At 26.2% G+C, this 19,014-nt stretch overlaps 1 pseudogene; it reads left to right on the top strand.

Annotated features, from left to right (window-relative positions):
- The first annotated feature begins 3,460 nt into the window (after nucleotides 1-3,460).
- LOC124931198 lies at nucleotides 3,461-6,257 on the top strand (annotated as a pseudogene).
- Nucleotides 6,258-19,014: the final 12,757 nt, after the last annotated feature.

The raw sequence follows: 19,014 nt of genomic DNA, 5'->3' as shown, positions 1-19,014 counted from the left end.
AGAAAACGATTCAGATAAACCTAAAGAAAACCATTATTACAACTGAATGGAAATACGGAAGGCATCGCTTCCCGAAAGGAACACCGATTGAAACATCATAAACCATAATCGATCGGATATTACAACGGATCTCCTTTTCCAACTAATCCAATATAATTGATGTAATTAGAAGAAACAATTCATGAATTTTAACAGATAAACAAAGAAATTCTCCTTTTGAGAAAAAAATGTAACCCTAAAAGTTCAAATCCCAGAAAGTAAAAAGTTGATCATGCCAGTTCTTATATGATTGATTTTTTATTCAAACCATCATTTTCAACCTAATTCAGTCGAACATTACAGACAAGAATAATAACTCACCGGTTTTCCATTCGAGAACGAATCAGAAAGATCACGGCGCCATGAACCAGTAGCGGATCCAATACGACGGGACATGGATCCATTATCAAACCTCTGAGATGTGAGCCACTGCCGATGCTGTTGTACGACGATCTGTCTATGTAAATTTTACTCTTCCGTAAGCATTTTCCGATTACTAATTCCACCGGTAACTCCCCTGCTTCTGGAAGTTTTTACACCGCCAAGCAAATGTTTCGATTTCTCTAGATGCTTCGGAGGAGGAGAGAAACCGTCGTCGGTGGTGTGGACGTGTTCTTGAAGAATGGGAAATATCTGAATCCGATTTGCGGAAGGGGGTTTAAAGGGTTTTAGGATTTGGATATATATAGTTCTTATATAAATCGACAAACGTCTACGGTTTAGGATTTCGAATTCCAATGGATTCAAATTATCTATTATCTATTATTATTATAATATTAACTAGCATATATCCCGTGTATTTGCACGAGTAATAATAATATAAAAAACCGAGAAAAAAAATAGTACAGTAAAATTTTTATGGACGGGTCAACCCACAATCCGACCCAAGTATCCATTTATTCTCACATATATATCCAAATTAACCATAGCTCTCTACCCTCGACCCGGCAATCCGAACACTTTAAAAATTAAGCATCATTGTATATATAGATTCCAATGAATTCAAATTATCTAACAATAATAATAATTTATAAAAATAAATAAATAAATAAATAAATATATATATATATATATATATATATATATATATATATATATATATATATATAATCAACTAAGTATTTTATTATATAATTTTAAAATTAACTTAAAATTATACTTACGATTTTATCAAAATTTAAGCATTATACTTTATTTTTAATAATATATATTTCAATTATTAATTATTATAATAAATAATAAAATCATAATAATAATACAATATTTATAATATATTAGATAAATAACTGTCATGTCTAACTAATTAAATTATTTTAAAAATTATTATTTTTAATATTAAATCATCTATTAGTAAATGGTTCATGTTTAAAAAACAAATTATTATTTTTATTTATAAATAGTTAATTCTTATTCATTCAAAAAATAATTATATATATGAAAAAAAAATAATTTATAAGTAATACAAAATAAAACGTTAAATAATATATGATAAAAATAAAAACTAAAATTCCTAGGTTTAAAATTTAAACTTTTTGAAATTTTTGTTGATGTGACTTCAAATACGAAGTAGTTTAAGGTCTATAACAATGAGTAAATGTATAATAAACTGAACAAACTAATCGGCGGTGTCGAAAAATCGAGTCAATAAAATGTTTACAAAATATTCTGAGGTATAGTGAAAATTATTTTTGTGTTGATAAATGACGCCAAAAAATTTATCTAAAATCATAACTAACCATCGCCGAAATAATGATAAATTGAAAAAAAAATCAATGATGGACACATATAAAAGAGCGTCCAAATGAAAGATTAGTTTAATAACTTTTAATTAAATAAAAAAAGAAATAACTATAGATCTGACAATTTTATCTCATTTGTCCTTAAAAGAAGATTGACACAAACTCAAAAAATGACCACCAAAGACAATTAACAAAATATGAGCATCAAACGACCTAACAAAAAGGTAGAATATTATTTGAATTAGAAAAATTCGGGTTGCCAAATCCGATACAACTAAATAATATACCAAATTAAACAAAATAAAGCATAAATTCAAATATAAGTACTAAAAAAATAAAATAATAAAGAAGCTGTGAAAATGAGAAAGAAAATAACTATTATTTATTTTTTTAAAAGGAAATAAAATTAATTAACTTAAATTAAGATCCTTAAGCCTCTATTTGGTTGGAGGTACAGTACTATAGATATAGGATAAAGATATCTACAGTAAAATTAAATTAATGTTTGGTTAAAATAAATTATATCTACAGTGTTATTAAGGGTATAATTTATACCTAAAATGATGTATAAAATTGTAACAGGTATCACAAGGTATAAATTTCTAACCTTTACTAATTTCTATTTTTTTTAAACTCATTCTTGTCTTTAATCAAAATTATTGTCTTTTTCATCCTTGGACGTGGAAGTGGACTTAGTTACCCCATTGATGAAAGTTATCCTTTAAAATGTAAACAGATTTTTAAAATTTTCATTCTCTTGACCAATAATCTCTGAAGTGAAAAAGAGATATCAAAAATAAAATAATTATTTATTTAAGAAATGTTTAACAAAAAAAAATATACAAATAAGTTAAAACAATAAGTTTCTTAGTTAATTTCGATGAAAACGTCTCACTACAGCTTTTTTTGATAGTAAGCACAGAATATTTAAATGCATTATTTTTATTATGTTAGATTACATTAATTAAGTCAGATTTGTTTTAGTCGGTTTTGTTTTTAGATAGTCTTATTTTCAAGTAATATAACAAACTTTTATTTTTATCTCGGTAGGTACCTAAATTCTTATTAAGTCTCCACAACATAGAACGATTTATTGAGATTCGTTTATTTGTTATTTTGTTATTATATATTTAATAGTATTAATTATTAATAAACAATTTATTTAATTATAGGAAATAAAATATATTTATAAAGAAATTATATTATCGTATAACATTATTAAATCTTTTTAAACTAATATTTTTATTAGTTTTAAATATAATTAATAATAAATATTAAAATAATTTATATAAATAAAAGAATAACATAGTCTTTAATTATTTTTACTATTTTTTTATACCACGAATCAAACACAAAATTATAAAATTTATATAATTTATATCACTTTTATTATTTCAATCAAACAGGGAAACACTAATAATCTATATAATTTATACATCTAATACCCTATACAAGTTATACTCGTACAACTTATATCTATATAACTAGTACCACAAACCAAAACGCCCAACTAATTGTATCACCTAAAAAAACTGCATATTCATATAAAATAAAATATGTTTAAGTTATATTTCAGCAGCATATGATATGATGTTGTAATATTATCAAATATGTTAGGAATAAAAAATGCATATTGTTGTTGGTCTCAATCTCACCGATTAGATTGAACGTGGCAGGCTTGTATGATTATAGAGCATGTTCAACGAAGATCACGCTCATCATCATTGAGACAATCAATCTCAGATCTCTCCTTCTTCGCGTGGCTGGAGACCGGTCCTTATTTCTCAGAGAGAAAGGTTTTTCAATTTTGCCGTCAAAAACCGGAAAGGTGAAACAATCACATCCTGACGCTTTTACGGATTTCTTCCATTATTTATTCATCTTTTCATACTATTTACCGTTATTATATATTTTAGTATTCAACACTTACTGCACATGGTTGGCCGTTATGTGAAAGAAAATTCTTCATCCTCGTTTAAATGATCTGTACGTATACATACTTCTTTTCTCTCGCAATCGTTGTGACTTTTATTCATCATTAACTCTTCGTGGCATGTTGTGAATTCCAAATGTCTCTTTCATGCACGTTATTCATCATTAACTCTTTCATTATATATCACAATTATCTTATCTACATTGATAATTAGATGACCATTTTTTAAATAAACTTTTATTTGCCAAAGAATCATATGTGGTTTAATGTCTTGTCCATTGGGTCTCATATACAGAGTGCATCAAGACTGATAATGATAGATTCTACTTTCAACTGACAAATATATATGGATCAGGAGGTATAGTTTTTCTTTGTGTTTCAATAAGCAATGTCATATAATGGCATCTCATTTTGTGATCGAGTTTATTTTGTTGGCATCGACACGAAAGAATCAGAGAAGCTGAGCTCGGTTCACATACTGTAAGGTCCCATGGGATTACAGTGGCGAGGATCCACTTGCATGATTGACTTATTTTACTGCTTCTTAGTGTGATATACTATGTTTTGAATACAATCAGTCCGTTCTATCGGTTTGTTGAGAAGGATATGATGTCTGACCTCAAGTATTCTTTGAAAGATAATACAGTTCCTCCATGGGCTGTTCCGGTATGTTCTTTTTCTATTATTTTTATTTAGATAAATATTTATAGGTCGTGTAACTTATGAATAGTGTTCCTTTCCATTGCTAGATATATGCAGTTATTTTTCCTATCTTGATTTTTCAAAGAGTTTATTTACGTAGGAAGGATGTATACGATCTTCATCATGCAACTTTAGGTAAAACTGAAATCCATACTTTATGTTCTTTGTGTGAAATGTTATGTTTATAAGGTTTGAGAAAAAAAACAGGCCTACTTTTTTCTGTCCTCATCACGTCTATTCTAACAAATTCGATAAAGGATGCTGTTGGTCGGCCTAGACCTGACTTCTTCTGGCGGTGCTTCCCAGATGGAAAGGATGTATGTATTTTACTCAATTTCTCTAAATAATGGCTTCATTTATAAATACCAAGTTCAGTTTACAGTTCAGATCTAAATGATATGACATAAATAATTTTAAATGAAATGAATATGGAATATGCAGTTTTCCCACTAAGAATCCTTGATTGAAGTGGAGGTAGGTCTGTGGGGATCGTGCTAGCTTACACACCATGGAACAAATCCCAATTTAATTTTTTTTTATAGAATTTGCGGTTTTATCTTAAAAGTATGCTAAGTGTGGTGTCTCATGTCTTGCTGTTAGGCTTATGATTTGATTAGAAATGTTATTTGCCATGGAAACAAATATGTGATAAAGGAAGGGCATAAAATTTTTCAAAGTGGCCATACTTCGGGGTAAGTATCTTATTGATATTCAACGAAAATAGTCCTCCAATACTTTACTCAAAATCTTATTAATTTCTTGTTGTAGTATTCTTTGCCAGTATTCTTTGCTGGTCTAGGATTTATGTCGTTATATTTATATGAAAGATCAAGGTGTTTGACCGAAGAGGACATGTAGCAAATTTGTGAATCTCTTTTACCCTGATACTCGTTGGTGTCTCTCGAGTTGACAACTACTGGCACCACTAGAAAGATGTGGCAGTAGGAGGTATACTAGGTGAGTTCATTGCGTGTTATGTTTATCAATTACTATTTGGGACTTGAACTTGGTTTTCTTTTGGCATATAATGCTAGTACATTAGACATTTGGAGCTTTTGTCAAGGAAGAAGAGATTAATGTTTCTTTTTATAAACTAATAAAATATCTTGACACTAAATAATTTCGTGAAAAAGAACTTCTGTTAGGAAAAAGCGCCCCAAATGGCACACATGTTAAAAGTTTGAACATTATCTTGCAGTTCAAAGTTCAAACCCCATATGTTAAAAGAGGTCCAAGTTCAAGCCCCAATTTTAATAGCTTTGAGTCTTGTTTGATGAGGTGTTATTTAGTCCTTGTTCAATATGATTTTTTTGAGATTAATATAAAATAACCAAATATCTCATCATCAATATACTCTTTATTCATTAAATTATAACCATAAGACTAATGTCCTTTTACCCAACTAATCGAGTTTTCAATAGCCTCACACCCCTGCCAGAGATTATTTTCAAAAAAGAAAATGTTAATCGTCTTAGATAGTAAAAGGGTTATTTATCTGCAGGTATGGTTTTGGCTACATTCTACTATCTTCAATTTTACCCGCCTCCATACCATGTTGAAGGTATGTCTAATTAGGGTTGTTGTGCTACCACATAAGTATTCACAACTAAAACAGAGCATTTTCATCGTGAGTATATTATCATCCCATTACAGGTTCAGGTTCTTTTGCCTACTCCAAAATGAGGGAGGAATCACGCACTCGTAATCGCTCAGTTAGTAGTGTTTTCACACAAAATGAAAATGAAGGATCGGGAAATACTATAGTTGAAGATGATCATCACCATAATTTCTTAGGGATGGGTTTATCCGGAAATTCTAGTTTGGCAGTTGATGACTTAGAATAGGGAATAATGTATAGTTAGTTATATACGTGCATTATTTGATGGTCAATTGATAACTAACTGTTTTTTTATTGTTTTTTTTGTTCATTGAATCGTAGCGATGTGTCACGGCCGTGACAGATGGCAGGAATTCACAGCCGCTTCACATCAATGGAGGCCAAGAGATCCAAAACAGATGAACTCGGTGGTGGTCAGGTTATATGGTTTTTATTTAGAGTTATTAGTTTATTTGGTTTTTATAGTTAGCCAGAGTTATTAGTTTATTTATGAAGCATGTTAATATATTTCTATGGGTAATTATTTTATCCAGCATTTATTTTATTATTTATTATTTATTATTTATAATTCAAATCAAATTGTTAGGTGTTCAAATTAGATTTTAAGATTAGGAAACTATTTTATTGAACAAGACATGATTCAATTATTACTATGGTTAATGAACGGTATAATGGAAATATTAATATACTTTTTGATAATCTTAATTATACTCACATGTCATAATATATAAATAGTTTTTGTTTTAATACTCTTATAGGTAATAGTTTATAAAAAAATAATTTAATTTCATTGATTCAAACTTGCATCTTAAAAACTAAATAATATTATTAAAAATTTGGCAATAAAATTTTTGGTTAAATTTAAAAAGTTATCACCTCTTTTCAAGAAATTGAGAAATATTGAAATAATAATTTTTTCTTCTACAAAATATGATAATTTTTTTTGATTAGTTGATATGGAAATAAAGGAATTTGAGGTAATTGTAAAGACAAAAGGTAATGACTTTAGTTCAAATATCTTCAAGTGTTTCATTACAAACATTATTTATCATATTTGGATGGAGAGGAACGCATGAAAATTATCAAGGGTTCGAAATAATGTGAATGTGAAGACGAATTCTCACTTGTGAAAGAAATTAGTTGATTTGTCAAAGATGAAATATTGCATATGAGAAATTTACTCTTACGTATGATTTCAAGGCACTCTAAGTTTCATTGTGTGCGTCCTTCAATTTTGTTCTCATTCTGGTTGTTTTTTTTTGTTTTCATCCTGTTGATTCATTCATTTTTGACAAAAGAATGTTCTTCCGCCTAAATCATGAGCTCTTAAAATTCTTCACCCTTTTCGGGTCTTTTTATTTAATGACATTATGTCGTTTTATAAAAAAAAAATTAAGATAACAAAGTCATATGAGAAAATATTTTCAATCTAAAAAAGATGGTGAAGTTATTATAAGAAGTTAAAGATTAATCAAATAAAATATTGTTGATCAAACACTAAATTTTATGGATTGATTAGTTAGTTAACTTGCTAATCCAAAAAAGTTTTCTCAAAATTTTGATTCGGTCTTTGTGTTTGATTTTGTAGAATTTAAGATAGTGGTGAGTCGCTTCTTCAGTTTCGTTAGAAAGCTTATCTCGTGGTATTTTCTCGGTAAAATCTGCTAATGAATAAACAAGGGAGTCCAAAAGTTGTGCTATAATTCCTTGTTGAGATATAATATTGTATTTGTGGCAACTCAATTCAACTTTAAAAATTTGTACCGCAACTTTTGAAAAATATTCTTCACCATTTACCGGAACTTTTGAAAAACATTCTTCACCATGTACAACATTTGAATGATTTTCTGAATTTTCTTCTATTGTAATTTGACGATCGGGCACTTGTTCATTTGTCAAAGCATCAACATCTTTACTGTCTAAACAATTTGCTGAATTTTCTTCTATTACAATTTGAAGCTTCTATAGTGGTATTTTCTTGGTAGAATCAATAAAGGAGTCGAAAGGTCGTTTTGAAGTCTTTGTTCAGATATAATGTTGTATTTGTAGCAACTCGATTCATTTTCAAGAATTTGTACCGTAATTTCTGAAAAATTTCTTCACCATGTACACCATCTGAATTTTCTTCTATTACAATTTGATGATCGAGCACTGGTTCATCTTCCAAACATAACCCAAATTGTTTTATGCCGCCAGTTTTAAGAAAATCTCATGTAATCACCATATTAGGATCTAAACAAGCTTTAAAATTTGTATACCATAACCTGGCATTATCTCTGAAATAAATTCTTGCAATTCTTTGTTGATTGTCGGTTGGTATGTCGTTAATCCTGAAATATTCTTCCGCTGCATATATCCATTCATCTACATTTTTGCTATCGAATTCTGGGAATTCTATTTTACTTCCGTGCATAATATAATACATGAATATTGTCTTGTCAATTTTATATCCAATCTTTGTGTTATAAGAACTACTTTACGGATCTTGCATAAGAGGGAGAAAAAAAATCGTATCGATGCTTACGGAAGGAGTTGATGGAGAGAAAAGATTAATTTGGCAAAATTTTCAAACCACAATTAGAGAATTGACAACTCTAGTACCATTGTTACAATTCGTTTACTTAGTTACGCCACTTCCAAAGTTTGTCGTAGAAACGATCGAAAAAAGAATGAAGAATGATCAAGAAGGGGATGCAATGTCAATAGAAGAATAAGGTGCGACCAAGAAGAATAAGATTAGAATTTTAGAACACAACGCAAAGTAATGAAACTATTATTTCTTCCAACGTAATCCATAAATTTAATAAAAAACTATTTACAAAAGTATATCTAATTAACTAATTAACTATATTAAAAATTCGAATTAATACTAATAGGATTTAATTGTTACAACTATAAAACTTGAAGGATTTATCTATACTATTGGATCAAAAGTAGGAAAAAAATCCTCTACCATCACTCTTTAGGAGCTTCTTTGATTAAAAGTAGGAAAAAATTGGGTTAAAAAATAAATACAATCCCATTCAGGATAATTTTAACAAATTAATATTAGAATCCATTCCGGCACAATATGAGGCAGGGTGGGCATCGGATTTGCTTGATATACTTTCATCTAAAGATGTATACACAGTGCATTAAAATCATAGAGATACCAATAATGATCACTATGTATGTGGTTGGTAATAATAACTCATATACCGACAATTTTGTTCTAGTCGGCGTTGATATGCTAAATGACGACGATTTTTGTTATGGTCGGCATATATAGTTGGTATTGAGTTCTTTTTACTAGAATCAAAAAGAAAACATACACTAGTAAACGATTGAAAGTTGCCTTAGAGAAGAAATTAAGGAAAAGAAAAATAACAAAAAAATAAGTCAAACAAAAATAATTACGATATTTCACTATTTTAATCCAGCTACAGTAGTTTTGGTATTCATTTGAAGTCATTATTTACTAATAACTTTTAATTGTTTTACTATTTTAGTATTCAATTTCAATGTCAACCACGGTTATAGTATCAACTCCACAATATTGGAATAAAAGTTTGATCATGGATACTAACACTTCATTTATTGTATTGTTGTAGTCTCAAATTTCTCAGATAGGCTTGACTACGTGCAAATGTGAAAGGCCTTCACTTGACTTTTATCAATACTGGATTTATCTAAAGAGTTCTACAAACATTGACGAGTAGTTAAGTCTAGGGGTGTAAACGAGCCGAGTCGGGCTCGAATTAGCCCTGGCTCGAGTTCGACTCGACTCGATTTTTATTGGCTCGGCTCGAGCTCGATCGAGCTTTTAATATTAAGCTCGAACTCGGCTCGATCAAATAACCATAGGCTCGAGTTCGGCTCGATAAGGTCGAAGCTCGAATTTAAATATATCCCCTCCATTGATCTTGGTTTGCTTCATTGCATTCATTCTTTCGTGCTTCTTTATGTTATAAATATCTTATATTATAAAAAATATAAATCACCATTCATAAATTACTAGTTCACAAAAATAATATTTCATATCCTTAGTTACATTTTAATAAAAAAAAGACAACCATAAATCAAAATATAGCTCATAAAACATAAAATTTCAGCAGCATGCGTCATGCGTGTTCATCTCAAATTTCAGCAATATGCATGGTCATCTCAATCAAAATTCCCGATCATACCACCTGTATTACTAAATACATTCATTAACATAAAGTTATAGTATGATCAAATAATAATATAATAATTACACTAGAAAAACAAATTAAACAAATTAGAAATAACTAAAATATAATTTACCTTAAGAGTTGGATGTTAAAATAATAATTTCTTGATAAGTTTTTTCCTTCTATAAAAAGAAATAATTATATAAGTGATTAACATTTAGTTTCTAATTTAGATAACTAATAATGAAACTTAACGTAACTTATTTGATCCCTCCAATATGTCAAAATCATTCTAAACTTCTAAAGTTTTTTTCTTTTTCGTTGTTTGGAACCCCTCATCCTGTTTTTCTTCATCATTTTCTTGTGTGTCTTGTTGGGTGTAGTTAGAAAGAACCTCATTACTTTCAAATATACCGATATTTATATTAAGTGGAATTGATGTCTCTTCCATAGACATATATTAATATATTAATAGATAAATAAATAAAATCAAAACAAACACAATGAGTTATGTCAACAACTACTATATAAATTTAGTGCTTAAAAAGAGCAATAACTGAACAAGATTTAGGGTTTTACCGGAGCGAGATTTAGGGATTCGAAACGAGATGTAAGTTTGTTGAAGAAGTATCAATGGACAGTCTCTTGAGTCTTTTTGCAAAATAATTTTGAAAAATAAAATACTTTATAGTATAATAAAAATACCTTTATATCTTATAAAATATAATATATTGAGATTACATATATTAAATAATATTACAATATAATTATATATTTTTTATTTAATTTTTAAAAATTATATTTCCGTAATTAAATTAATATCAATATATTTATTTCCTTATAAGTATTAAATAATATATATTTTTTAATTTATAAATATTACTCTGGTATATCTTGATATACCAAAATATTGAAAATCTCATTCCTTTTATGTACCAATAATTTTGGTATCGGTATAATAAATAATAAACCCAAAAATAGTCTTATGGGTGTTTTAAATTTTCATTAAAAAATAAAATATAATAAAAAAATGATTAGGCTCGAAAAAGCTCGACGAGCCATCAAGCGAGTCTTACCTAAGCTCGAATTCGGCTCGAATATTAAACGAGCTGGCTCGAGCTTGGCTCAAATTCGATTTTGACCGAACTCGAATCGAGCTTTGACCGAGCGGCTCACGAGCGGCTCATTTACATCCCTAGTTAAGTCTCAATTATGTAAAGAGTTATACAAATATTATAGTTTTTATATTTCACTTGTATTAATATATTTAACCCATTTTGTTCTTGTCTTCTTTTTATTATTTTTATTTAAAATGTTTTTAATATTAGTGAGTGAATCTAAAAATAAAAAGACATAGTGCTCTTATTGTTAAATAAATATTATAATTTTAAGAATGCCTATAAATTCTATTTAATATATTAAAATATTCTTATTGTTAAATAAATATTATAACTGTTATAATAAGTGTTGAATATTAAGTATACTAAAGATTATCTTGAAATTTAACATTATAATAAGTGTTGAATTATAAATATTATAATAAGTGTTTTCTATACCGCAAATATCATGTAAAACGCGATTTACATGATTTTAAATAAACTTCAAATCAACATTTCACACGATTCTGTGAATTGTTTGACAGTAGAGCGTTGTACAACAAATATCGTGTAAAACACATTACAAAAAAACTGTTGTAAAACAACTCTATTGTAAAACGCCAACTATCGTGTAAAGCGCGTTTTACAGGAGAGCAATATATAATCGTTATCGTGTAAAACATAAAGCTGAATTATTTGATTGAAAAGTTAGGAGAATTTATTATTTGTTATTTAATTAAAAATTGTATTATACATACAGTGTTCACTCTCTCTATGCAAAGTTAAATAATCTCATTTGAAGGTAAGTATAATCTTTTACCCATTCTCCCCTTACAAACTCTGGCACAAATAGTTTATAATTCCTAATTATTTTATCTTTCTTTTTAACTTTGATTTAATTATTTCTTTAAATATTTTTAATAAGTTTTATTTAAAGAGTATTTTTGTAATAAAAATATTATAAATTTAAAGAGAAACTATATGTAATTTTTTTTAATAAAATTATTCCACATAACCATTGACATTCTTTCATTAGTAAATATTAAATATAATTATGCTTTCATTATGTTAATGTAGATTTTTAAGTATTAAATATTTTTTTATTAATTAATATTATTTAATAAAAAAATAAACTAAAATAATAACATAATTAAATAATTAGTATATATTTATTTATATACAATCCATTAATAATATTATAAAATAAAATAGTGAAAATTCATATTACAATAAAAATATAATTATTATAATATTTAAGAATATTAAATAAACTAAGAGATAAGAGTTCATATTAACCTTTTAAAATTCAAAAATTAAAAATAATAAAATAATAATATTTATAATAAAATAATATAAAATATTAAGAAAAAATAATAATAGTAAATAAAAATAATAAAAAATAAATAAAATTAAGATTATCATTTTAATTAAAATATTAAAAGACAAAATTAATTATTCATTTTTATAATACTTATCATAATACTTCTATCAAACATATTTATATACAATTTTTTTTTTTATATAGTTATACTTTATTTATAACCTAGTTTACAAGATAAATACGTTACAAATTCGATTTTCACTCAAGTATTTTAGTGTGGGATGAGAGAAGGGATGAATGTGAATAGTGATAAATATTATAATATACAATAACTTTCAATTTAATATCATAAACAAACACTAAAATTAAACATAAAAAATGTTTAAAATTGTTTGATGTGCTTTGACAAGTTTTTCTTGGTTCCTATTTTCCATCAAACTATATATAATAGGGAGCCTAATTTTATTAAATTGTTTTTATTTAAACAATTCCTCTTTCTTTACAAAATGATGTTCCTCTTCTTTTCAAATGAAGTAATTTCATATTCTCACATCCTAGACAACTAAACTTATTTTTTTCCCTTTATTTTGGGTTACATCTCAAGGAACAAGCAATAATTCTAAATTAAGTTTCAAAATTATTTTTTACTCAATAATTAGCTTTTTATCAAATGAAAAAATATCTCATTTGAATTCAAAAGTCACTTATGGAGAAGGGGAAAGAGGTGGGTGGAAGAAGTTAAGGCTAAAATAAATTAATAAGTCACTTATGGAAGTCACTTAATTTGATTGGTTTGTTAATACTTTGGGCTTGGCTTCTGCGTGGTCGGGTGTTGGGCCGGTGGGCTGCCTACAGTTTGCTCTAAGTGGCTTGACACTTCACTCTAAGTGGCTAGGGTGGTTACTTTTTCTTTTACGATAATATATATATATTAATTTTGATATATATATTTGAGAGTAAATTGATACTTAGGTCGGATTGTGGGTTGACCCTGTCCATAAACTTAAAACGATTAAAAATAAAATAAAAAATACTATATGTATGTTTCGAACTTGTAACCTAACAAAATAAAACAAGTTCTTTTAACTAACTATAATATATATATATATATATAATTATACTTAATTTTCAAAGTGTCTGGATTGTCGGGTCGAGAGTTATGGTTATTTTGAATATATATGTAAGAGTAAATGCATACTTTGGTCGGAAATTTGGTGTTATGAATGATGTTAAAAATGATATGTTAACACGTTATTGGACTTAAATCTAATAGGAGAGAGAATTTTCATTTTCCAAGTTGAATCATGTGTTGTCACATCATTCTCGACACCATTCATGACACCAAATTCCCGTTCTACTCTAATTTTTAATACAGATTTGCTCTCTACTTTTATAACCAGTTATAAATAAAGTCACTTACTCAAAATTATATGTCCATATAAGTTTAATTCAAAATTTAAAATAAATTATAAATATTATAAGTATATTTAAACAAATAAATAATATACTTAATAATAAAAAACTACAAAATACTTTTCATTTACTTAAAAATTAAATTAAAATATATTTTGTTATAGAGAAATCATATTTAAATAAAATAAATAATAATTATGTTAAAAATAATAAATTTTAAAATAATAATTTTATTTAAATTTTATGTATTTTAAATTTTAATTATATTTGATTAAATAGAAAAACATATTAAATATAATGAAAAATAAGTTTTTAATAATTTAAATGCAAATTTAAATTTTATGAAAATAAGATTTATTAAAAAAAATTATATTTTATTAAATAAAAAAAAGAAATCTTAATAAATTTAAAAAAAATTAATTTAATGAAAACAATTTAATACTAAATATAATATATTATTTATAAAAGATGAATAAAAAATTTAATTCAAAAGGTAAAGTTAATTATAAACATTATAAGAATATTTAAAAATACATATTAATTTTATTATAAGAAATATATAAGTAATAAAAATAAATAATATTTTATGTATTTAAAATTTAAACTAAAATTATAATTTGTTGTAGAAAAATTACATTTATATAAAAATAATTATAATTATTTCAAAAATATTTGAATTATATTTGATTAAAAACAAAAGTAATAAAAACAAATTGAAATGTTTAATTTTTATAAATTAAAAAAATACTTTTAATATAAAAATTAGGTAAATATGATAAAATAAAATTTTATGTATTTTAAAATTTTAATTATATTTTATTAAAACAATGAAGGAATGTGTAAATAAATATAATTTAATAAATTTAATGAAAATATTAAATTTAAATTAATTTTTTTATAGAAAAATGTTTTTATAGAAAATAAAAATTAATAATATAATTTTCTAAGTTTATTGTGAAAATTAAATTTTAATTTATAAAATTTAATATTAATGATTATATATTTGTTTATATTTTTACAAATCTAATCATTTGGAATTCTTATAATTTGCACAATCTAACCTACATCAAAATAAACCTATCAAAAACGTAAAATGTATTTTATACAGAAAGATAATATAAAATTAAGTAAGAAAAAAAAACTTACTTGAACTCATAAAGGTCGATCTTTAAGATGAATAATATACTATAATAAAAATAGATGTGCATAACATTTTTCAAACAGTTATATATAATAGATTACGAAAGAAAGAGAAAAGAATTATAATTATACCTAAATAAATTCAATTTGGAGATTGAGAGAGGTGAAACCAAATTCTTGACAAATATCGATAACTCCTTTCGTCGATCCAAGGTCTTCAAATTCCTGAAAAATGTCGATTCCTTCAGCATCACCGAAATAAGGCCAATTACAAAACAAGAAAAAATACAAAAGACAAAGACACACTTATCGATGTAAACAAGGGTTTTAAGATACAAGCATCAAAATATTAAAAATGGAGTTTCATCTGAAAACAAACTATAATCATTTATACCTTCAGCTTTCCCAAAGAGGAGTGGAATAAAATCTACAATCATTATCTTTGCATCATATATAATACATCATAAGTCTTGAATCATTGGCTTGGAATCCTCCAGGCTACAGATGAAATCAAAATTCAGAATCAGAAAGTTGAAATTAGTGAATAAAATTTTGATTATTAATAAATTGCATACCGCAACAACAACTTTCATTGCATCGGCATTAAGTGATGTTCTTCCTATCCCATCAATATGTCATGTTAAGAAACATATGATATAACCACAAATAGTTAGTAAAATTTGAATTAGATAATAAAATTACCTTGGATACAAACTGGTCCTTGAATATGAAGGAATGACTATGAATAACAAGGTTCTACTTTAAAGATGATTAACTTTGTGTCCGCAACGATGTTGACCGAGATATCCACGCGCGAAATCAAAAAGTTTGTAGGCGAAGAAATCACTTTTGACGTAGAACTTCACGACAACTACTTTTTGAAGCCTAAATTTTCCCTTAACCATATCGAGCTACTATATTACTTCGTTTCTAGTTAGATTCAAAATTTTAAGTATTTTATGTAAAAAAATAAATATTATTTTACGTATTTAAAATTTAATCTAAAATTATATTTTGTTACGAAAAAGTTATTATTCGATATAAAAAATAATTAAAGAAGTTGTTTTATTAAATAAAAAAATACAAAATTTAATACAAATTTAAATTTAATGAAAATAAGTTTAAAATTTAAATTATATTTGATTAAATAGAAAAAAATATAATTTTAATACAAATTTAATGTAAATACGACTTTAAATTAGAGTTTTTAATTAAAAATTAAATTTAATAATTAATTTAAAATATTTTTTTTTTAATGAATTAATGATTAATATAAGTTTAATTCAAAACTTAAAATTAATTATAAATATTATAAAAATATTTAAACAAAATAAATAATATACTTAATAGTAAAAAACTAAAAAATATTTTTCATGTATTTAAAAATTAAATTAAAATATATTTTTTTATAGGGAAATAATATTTATATAAAATAAATAATAATTATGTTAAAAATAATAAAATTTAAAGTAATAATTTTTATTTAAATTTTAGGTATTTTAAATTTTTATTATATTTGATTAAGTAGAAAAACATATTAAATATAATGCAAAATAAGTTTTTAATAATTTAAATGCAAATTTAAATTTTATGAAAATAAATTTAGTTAAAAAATTAAATTTAAATAATATTTGATTAAAAAAATGAAATCTTAATAAATTTAATGAAAATAATTTAATACTAAATATAAATAGCTTATTTATAAAATTAACAATAGTATATAAAATTTAATTTGAAAGGTAAATTTAAACCTTATAAGAATATTTAAATATATACATTAATTTTATTATAAGAAATATATATGTTAAAAAATAAATAATATTTTATGTATTTAAAATTTAAACTAAAATTATAATTTGTTACAGAGAAATTACATTTATATAAAAATAATTATAGTTTTTTCAAAAATATTTGAATTATATTTGATTAAAAAAAAGTAATAAAAATATTTTAAAAGAAATTTAGTTGATATAAATTTTAAAAATACTTTTAATATAATATTAGGTAAATATAATAAAATAAAATTTTACATATTTTAAAATTTAAATTATGTTAGGATCGGGATCGCCCATGGAGGACCGGGGTTTCGGTTTCAGAAGGGTAACCGCTTACAACACAACACACACGCTCTGATTGGTGATAGTCCGGTTAGAGACTACAACCGTTCTCAATACTACGCAAACTGTCACAGACTCTTAAACCGGGTTCAAGGGCGGAAATGTCTGTTTCAGCTTAAAGCAACACACAATACTTTGGATTTGATGAGATTAACAAGGAATCAGTTAAATGAAATATGTGGACCGGTTTAGTTAAGGGTTATGTTTAGGTTGGTGATAGTTCGGTTTTTAGAGTGAATAAGCCGGAAACAAAAGAAAAGACACGAGACAAGATTTTTTATGGATGTTCGGAGCAAACCCTCCTACGTCACCCCTTCTTCTTAGATTATGAGAAGGATCTCCACTAACTTTGAATGTTACAACACTCACACAATGTCGGACGAGCCTAAATCACTACTCGTCGGTTACACCACTTCACTATGATGTAATACAGTAATTCAATACAACAACAATGCTTTCGGTAAATGAAATTGCTATTTAGGATCGCGCGTGAGATTTCTTTCTCTCTCTTAAGATTTTCAGAACCGTATTAAATGAAGTCCCTTCGTCTTCCTTTTATAGTGAATAATGTCCTAACGGTCATTTTCTTTTCTCTCAGTAGGATTGGTCAGTTTTGAACCACGCCGGTTCAGAGATGTTGCGTGCACGTTTCATCTTTCTGACACTTAGCAAGCATGCATATACCGGTCAGGTATTGATGACGTGAGCGGTTTGCAGTTTTGGACACATGTCAAACATGCACATTCCGGCTGTCTGATTCGGATCTTCGAATAAGCAGATCATCATTGTTTTTATCGCATTCTTCTGATCCGGATCTTATCTTCTTGCATTTTCCCAAGAAGCATATATTTCATCATATTACGTCATCGTGTATTTCGAAGTTTCCGGTTGATCTTCTCGTAACATGGTCCGGGTGGGATTGAGAACTTTCTTGCTAGCCGGTCTGGTTGAGATGTTGAAGTCGGTTCCTCTTGATCATGACTTGATCATCTGGAGCCGGATTACTTTGGTGTATTCTCCAGCCGGTTTATACGGTCTCTAGCCGGTTTATACGGCTTGATCTGTTCCTGCACATGAAGGTTGAGATTAATTTAGTTCTCTGGCCGTTTAAAATTAACTTACTTAATTTTTCTAACAAATTATATTTTATTAAAGAAAAGAAGGAATATGTAAATAAATGTAATTTAATAAATGTAATGCAAAATAAAAATAAATAATATAATTTTATAAGTTTATTGTGAAAATTAAATTTTAATTTATAAATTTTGATATTAATGATATGATATTGTTTATTTTTTTACAAACTTAACAAGTTGGAATTCTTATAATTTGCACAATCTTAACATACATCAAAATAAATCTATCATCTATCTAAAAACGTATCATGCCATCTTATATAGAAAGATAATATAAAATTAAGTAAGAAAAAAAACTTACTTACTTGAACATATGAAGGTCAATCTCTAAGATGAATAATATACTGCAATAAAAATATATGTGTAATGTTATTCAAACAATTATATATAATAGATTAAGAAAGAAAGCGGAAAAAATTATAATTATACCTAAATAAATTCATTTTGGAATTCAGACTGTAGAGGTGAAACCAAATTCTTGACAAATATCGACAAATCCTTTCGCCGATCCAAGATCTTCAAATTCCTGTAAAAGATCGATTTTTTCAGCATTACCGAAATAAGGCCAATTACAAAACAAGAAAAAACACAAAAGACAAAGTCACGCT

This window comes from Impatiens glandulifera, chromosome 1 (assembly GCF_907164915.1).
Source record: "Impatiens glandulifera chromosome 1, dImpGla2.1, whole genome shotgun sequence".
Classification (NCBI taxonomy): Eukaryota; Viridiplantae; Streptophyta; class Magnoliopsida; order Ericales; family Balsaminaceae; genus Impatiens; species Impatiens glandulifera.
Note: the sequence above shows the minus strand (reverse complement) of the source record. Positions and strands in the feature narration are given on the sequence as shown.